We start from the raw sequence: 6,740 nt of genomic DNA, 5'->3' as shown, positions 1-6,740 counted from the left end.
CCGATGTCTTAGTGGGTGATGAGAAAGGTCCGGAAAATCCAGACATCAGTTTTTAGCCGATGTCTAGTATCATTATACACATCGGTTCCTCATTATAAATCGATGTAAATACGTTTAAATGATAACAAATTTGTATGTTTATATATTGTTAAACCTCATTTTATTGTCTTTAATGCTTAAAGAAATATAGATCCTACAGCACAACTATGCATTTTAACATCGTTATTTGTTTAAAAACGATGACTGATACTGTTTCACACATCGGTTTTCTAGTCTTCATCGATGACAATACTTATACTGGACATCGATTTCTATCTAAAACACGATGTGCACTAGTTTGTGGCACATCGGTTCCACCATAATAATTCGATCTCTTGTGGTTAATGAGACATCGATTTTCATTTTGAGACTGATGTATTTCTCTCGATGTACATCAGTTTTTATGGTAATAACTGATTTAAACTTTATGTACAGACATCATGTTCTTTAGATGAGGATGATGTCAACAAAATATGTAGCTACTGCTGCTATAAAATGCAATCCACATTTGACAAGAGTAATTTGAATATTGAGGTATTCTGTCCAAAATCATTATCCTTGACAGTTCACAAAATAGGCAAAATAAAACCCCAATTAACCTACTACAAGCTAGGCAAGTATCTAGCAATTACTATTGCGGTTTTGTTCACAATTGTTGCAGTCACTTCATCTACTACAAAAAGGTAAACAATCACAAGCCTTACTCAAAATCAAGAAACTAGTCGGAATCTACTGCAAAGTCTGTAAGTAGTCGACCACTTCAATAATAGTTTGTTCATTATCTTCCCATCAGAGTTGATAAAGTCAACATCGTCTACTGGTAATCCACAGTAATGAAGCAGCCTCATCATTTGGTCCATATCAAGGCTTACCTACAAACGAATATGAGCAGTTAAATTTCACAGAGAGATTGCAAAGAATATGGCCAATACAACTGTGAATACAACTGCATGTGCAAATAATGCAGTGAAAGCCCCTGCAAATAAAATTTAATAACAAAAATCAAGCATTAGCAAGCAACAAATAGCTCCATATTTCTGCTTTAAATGACCAAAATGTTCAAGCTCATAACATTTTAGAAAGACAGCTATACAGGTTCAAGCTCATAACATTTTCAAAACATTTACATGTATTACTTACTTTACAGTCTTGTCCAAGCTTCCAGTGACTAAGAGGTTCAACTTGGGGATCCCAGCCATGTCTTTAATGGAGGCATCATGCAGAGCAACAGTCATTATTTGGTTAGTAGCCAAGGACCACATCTTAGCTTGCTTGTCACAGCCTCAAGAGAAGACAGTCGCCCCATCATCCTTCCAAGTTGAGCACAAAGCCTACATATTAGTACAGAATGACAACAATTGATAAGTAACCTTAAACATATTAAAGACCAATATTCTGAATACCACTAATGTTTATACATGATTTCAAATTCTTGTTTCTACTCCAAGTTTAATTGCAATATGTATGCAAATATATATGTATAAACCTCATCATTAGACACTTCCTCATTCATCACTGCATCAAAAACAAACTCATGTTTCTCCACATATGTTGTCAACCTGCAGAACATAGAGAATGAACTCTGAAACACAAAAATCCTCTTAACCAAATATGAATTATGAGTACAATCATGAGCTAAGCATCAGACTAAACAGGAGAAAAGAGGGGAAGGGGAAACAAAAATGATCTAGGGTTGCAAAAAATAAAAAATAAAAATAAAAAGAGAAATGAATTAAGGATACCAAATATTTACACAACCATCATTATCAGACTATCAGCAAGTACGGGTATGTAATGACATTTATTTTACCAGTCTTATGTCTAGTGTACCTAGGTTGTATGAAAGTTTTTTAATATACCTCTGATTTTGCATATACAAACTGTTATTTACTTTTTACATCCCAATGGCAGGAAGAAGTAAAAGAAGGCGGCATCATCTGTATTCAGCCGGCTCTAGTTGCAACAAATATACTTGTCTATTTATTTCATCAAGTCGTTGGCAAAGATAAGACATTTTTTCTCTAGTAAGTTGTTTACCATCAAGTGGCAGTTACCTTGAGCTTAGTCTCATGAACTGTTACAGAGTTGGAAAGTGTGTCTATTATGTCTTCCTCATTCTTTGCCAATTCCTTTTTGTTACGTGGTCTCTTGCGCACCTGCATTCACACCATTACAAGTCTAATTAAAAAACGAAAACAGATTCTGAAAGGCCTGGTAAATATGGAAGTGCAACCATTTTCTCTTTAACCAAATCAAGCCCCTTCATAACTTTAACCAGCAAATGCTTGGTAGTCTCATGGGCATTGCAAATTGTTTCAGGTAAATACCAAAATCATAAGTATCATTGGGATGGCAGGATAGGAGCCTAAGAGTTTATTAAGGAATAGATAGAACATACCACAAACTGGCATTCTCTTTGTCAGCTGCAAAAATTTTCAGGAGGTTGTTTTCTGGTAACCAAGCCCTTTCTTCTTTGCTTGTTGTTAATATAAGGTTCAGAATCATTAAAGCTTCTGCCCCGAGAAGGATAATATTAAGGAGCAACATCATGCATTCCAGACTGGCATCTACAGATGTGATACAGAATAATTTTAGCAATACAAATAGACAATGCATGCGGATTCATCTCTGTCTATTTCTACTGTAAAAGCAACTCTTGATAGTACATGATGAACTCCCAGACTAACATATTTAAAACATAAAGTGAAAATAATAACTATATACATGATATAAAGAAACGCAGTACTGTATTTACACTTCCTGCAAAATCCCATGACTCAGGTAGTGAAGAAGTTTGAATTATTGAGACACGACATTCATAGAAGAATACCGATGCAATTGCACAGTAAGTACTGAATTACACAGATAATCACATAGTTGATAAAGAAAAGATTTCGCCACCAGAATTACAACATCGAACTATAATCATATAACCATGGGCACACAGACACATTTACATGTATCTCTCTTAAAAGTTTCTCAAAGTTTGATCTATGTACTGCATATATACATATAACAATTTAACTGAGATAGTTGAGCATAGATTCTTAAGAAGGGTCTGTGCATATTTGATTTGGTGCTAAACTTATATCCTTGAATCTCTTCCTTTTACAAGTACAAACTTTCAAAACCAGTCATGTATCCTGCACCAATCCATCTCCAACCTTAGACTCGTGCAATTTCTAACCTTTGATACTGTTTTAAGTTCTAACAACTTAATCCCAATTACTGATTCATCCGTTCGTGACACAAATCACACTCTCATGCATCAAATTAAGTACCTTAACTCAATTCCACCATACAAACCATAACATCAAACTTTCCAACACTAGCATACTTAAAAATAAGCAGTATTGAACAAAAAGAACAATCCTTTTATTCTTTGGAAAGAGCAAAATCCCAAATGAAAACTGCATATAATATCTTGTAAAAAATTCAAAATCAACATCCAAAATAACTCAAATTCCCATAGGCCACGCAATAGGCAGATAAACAGAAAGAGAAAGAGGAAGAGGAAGAGGCGAAACCATAGCCAAAGATAGAGCTCATGAATGCACCGCCGGAGTCCCCAGCGAACCTGAGAAGGCAGACAGCAAAGCCGTTTGGGGAAACAGGGAACAATGCGTTTGAAGGATTAGGGTTAGGGTTTGGCTCCGTGTCGGCGGCTTCAGAGTCGGTCGTTGGAGAATCCAAGGGCGACGAGGTGGCCATGGCTGCTGCAATTATGCGATTTTATCTTTAAGCAGAAGAGAGATGGGTAGAGACAGAGAGGAAGCAGGAAGAACCCAGAATCTGCAAACCCGGAAACATAGAACAGAGTACCTGATGCCGATTGCGCCGTCGTCATCGCAGTTGTGTACGGTTACTCCGTCCCGGGCATTTGGTGCTCGAAGTCGCACCAATCGAGGACGATAGACACCTTGGAGGCCGGTTAGACCAGTTGGGGTTCAGATCTCGGAGCAAGGACGTGGCGGCGTTGGACGAGAAGCGCCGTCAGAGGCGATGGCGCCGGTGAGCGAACAGAGGCGGTTAACGAGGGAGAGACAGTAGCCTTGGAAAGAGAGCAGGAGAGGAAGGAGGAGAGCGCTCGGGTTTCAGGGAAGAGTGAGAAACAAAGAGCTGAACCCGGAGAACGAGCTCAGGCCAGAGAACGAGCTCGAGGCGTCTGTGCTGGTGTCAATCGTAGTCAAGTGAGAGTTGGGGTTCGAAAGTTTCAGACAAGTGAACAAAAAGTCTAAGTGTTGGGGGGAATGAATATTTTGGTCCCCCCGCGTTTCTGAAATTTTCAACTTAGTCCCTCCGCGTTTTTTCAAAATTTTTGAACGAGACTTTACACATCGGTTAATTTAACGACCGATGTTTATAATCACAATAGAAATCGATATTTCATAAACCGATGTTAGGATGTATTTTTTACATCGCGTGCAATTCCGACCGATTTAATAGTGGTGATGTCTGATGGCATAATTCTAGTAGTGTCTGCAACATCAGCTATGAGAGATCCGCTAAACTCCCAAAGTCTGGCTGGGAGCCTATTACCTTCTCGGAGGAGGAGGAGCGCGGAGTGCATCTACCCCACGACGATCCATTCTTGATCGACGTAATTCTCGATAAATGGTCAATGGGAAGAATCCTGGTAAATAGCGGATCCGCTATCAACGTCATATTCAACGGTTGCTACAACCACCTCAAGCGGAACAGAAAACTACTCCAAGATCAGGAGCCACTGCTCAGCTTCTCCGATGACGTCACGCAACCGCTGGGTTCCAACTACATGCAGCTAGTTATTGGCGCTAGTCCATGTACATACAGAGTTCATAGTTGTCGATTGTTTCAGCTCGTATAACGCCATCATTGGCCGACCGGCACTCAACAAGCTCAAATGCATCATCGCCGGGTACATGCTTCTCATGAAGTTCCCCACACCCAACATCACGGGCTGTGTAAAGGGAAGTCAGCAATTGGCACGAGAATGTTATTCAACGACTATAGCACGGTCAACGCACCGCCATGAAATCCTGACGGTGGGAAACCATGCACCGCCACCAAATATCTTCGAGGATCCTAGGGATGACGAGAAGAAGTATGTAAAGAAGGAGCCAGTCAACCCAGAAACGTAGTTGAAAGTTGTCTGCATCTCGGACGAGCACCCTGAGCGGACAGTCCGCATAGGCGCTCAATTAGACCCAGAGGTAGCGGCGGAACTCACTCAGTTCCTACGTGACAACGCTGCCGTCTTTGCATGGTCATACGCAAACATGCCAGGTATCTCCCCTGAAATCATCAGACACAAGTTGAGCATCAAACCATCCTTCTATGCTATCAAACAGAAGCGGAGGGCCTTTGATGAAGAAAAGTACCGTGCAATAGTGGAAGAGGTTGCCAAACTCCAGGGCATTGGGTTCATCCGCCAAGTCATCTATCCCCAGTGGATTTCCAACCTGGTTATGGTCAAGAAGCCCAGCGGAAAGTGGCGGATGTGTGTCGACTTCAAAAATCTTAACAAGGCATGCCCAAAGGATAGTTTCCCACTACCCCGCATTGATCAACTGGTGGATGCAACCGCCGGACATGAGCTCCTTAGCATGATGGACGCTTTCTCCGGCTATAATCAGATCAAGATGCATCCCGGCGACCAGGAATGCACCACCTTCACCACCGACAAGGGCCTATACTGCTACAATGTTATGCCTTTCGGTCTGAAGAACGTCGGCGCAACTTATCAACGACTGATGAATCCCATGTTCGCGGAACATCTCGGCAAAATAATCGAGGTCTACGTGGACGACATGCTGGTCAAGAGCATAAAGGCCAGCGGGCATGTGGCAAACCTCAGAATCATAGTAACCATTCTCTTGGCCTATGGTATGAGCCTCAACCCAGAAAAATGTTTCTTTGGCGTCACCGCCAGCAAATTTCTGGGTTATATCGTCAGCGAACGAGGCATAGAGGCTAATCCGGACAAGGTAAAAGCCATCCTCAACTTGAAGGACCCTGAGTGGAAGGTGTACGTCCAGAGCCTCCAGGGCAAGTTAACCGCCCTTTCTCGATTCATCTCCACACTCACTGACAAATGTGCCCCATTCTTCAAAGTCCTAAAAACGACTCACAAGAAAGTCATCAACTGGAACCCAGAATGCCAAGCAGTGTTCCAGAGCCTGAAAGAGTACCTGGCGGCAGTCCCACTTCTTTCCAGTCCTGTGCAAGGAGAAACACTGTACATATACCTAGCGGTATCGGAGTCAGCGGTAAGCTGCTCCATTGTCCGGCGGGAAAGCCAGGAGGAGCTCCTAGTGTTCTACGCCGGCAGAGGCATGAAGGGAGCAGAAACAAGATATCCTCCCTTAGAGCAACTCGCTCTAGCACTCATCATTGCCGCCAGACGCCTCTGCCAGTACTTTCAGGCCCACACAATCCATGTGTTAATCAATCAACCGCTGAGACAGGTAATGCAGAACCCTGAGCATTCAGGGCACCTCAGCAAGTGGGCCATTGAGCTTAGCGAGTTCGACATTGATTACAAACCAAGAACCGCCATGAAGGGCCAGGCGGTGGCAGACTTCATTGCTGAACTCACCGAGCGACAACCCAGCACGAGGACAGAACCCGGAACGGAAATGGTGACCGCTGAGGAGCCAGTTCCCCAGCAGTCAGACTGGAACCTGCACGTGGAAGGCTCCGCTAGTGCCAAAGCCAGCGGC

At 42.3% G+C, this 6,740-nt stretch overlaps 1 long non-coding RNA gene across 4 annotated transcripts; it reads right to left on the bottom strand.

Moving 5' to 3' along the window:
- Positions 1 to 546: 546 nt before the first annotated feature.
- Positions 547 to 4,469, bottom strand: LOC133713115 (uncharacterized). 4 transcript variants are annotated; one of them, XR_009847792.1, is made up of 7 exons: positions 3,862 to 4,469; positions 3,567 to 3,755; positions 2,438 to 2,606; positions 2,094 to 2,195; positions 1,526 to 1,598; positions 1,180 to 1,370; positions 547 to 1,015 (listed from the first exon to the last, which is right to left on the bottom strand). It is a non-coding gene; the product is annotated as an uncharacterized LOC133713115 (long non-coding RNA). The 4 variants fall into 4 exon arrangements; XR_009847791.1 differs by having other exon boundaries at positions 3,567 to 3,752; XR_009847789.1 differs by having other exon boundaries at positions 3,567 to 4,469.
- Positions 4,470 to 6,740: the final 2,271 nt, after the last annotated feature.

This window comes from Rosa rugosa, chromosome 5, assembly GCF_958449725.1.
Source record: "Rosa rugosa chromosome 5, drRosRugo1.1, whole genome shotgun sequence".
NCBI lineage: Eukaryota > Viridiplantae > Streptophyta > Magnoliopsida > Rosales > Rosaceae > Rosa > Rosa rugosa.
Note: the sequence above shows the minus strand (reverse complement) of the source record. Positions and strands in the feature narration are given on the sequence as shown.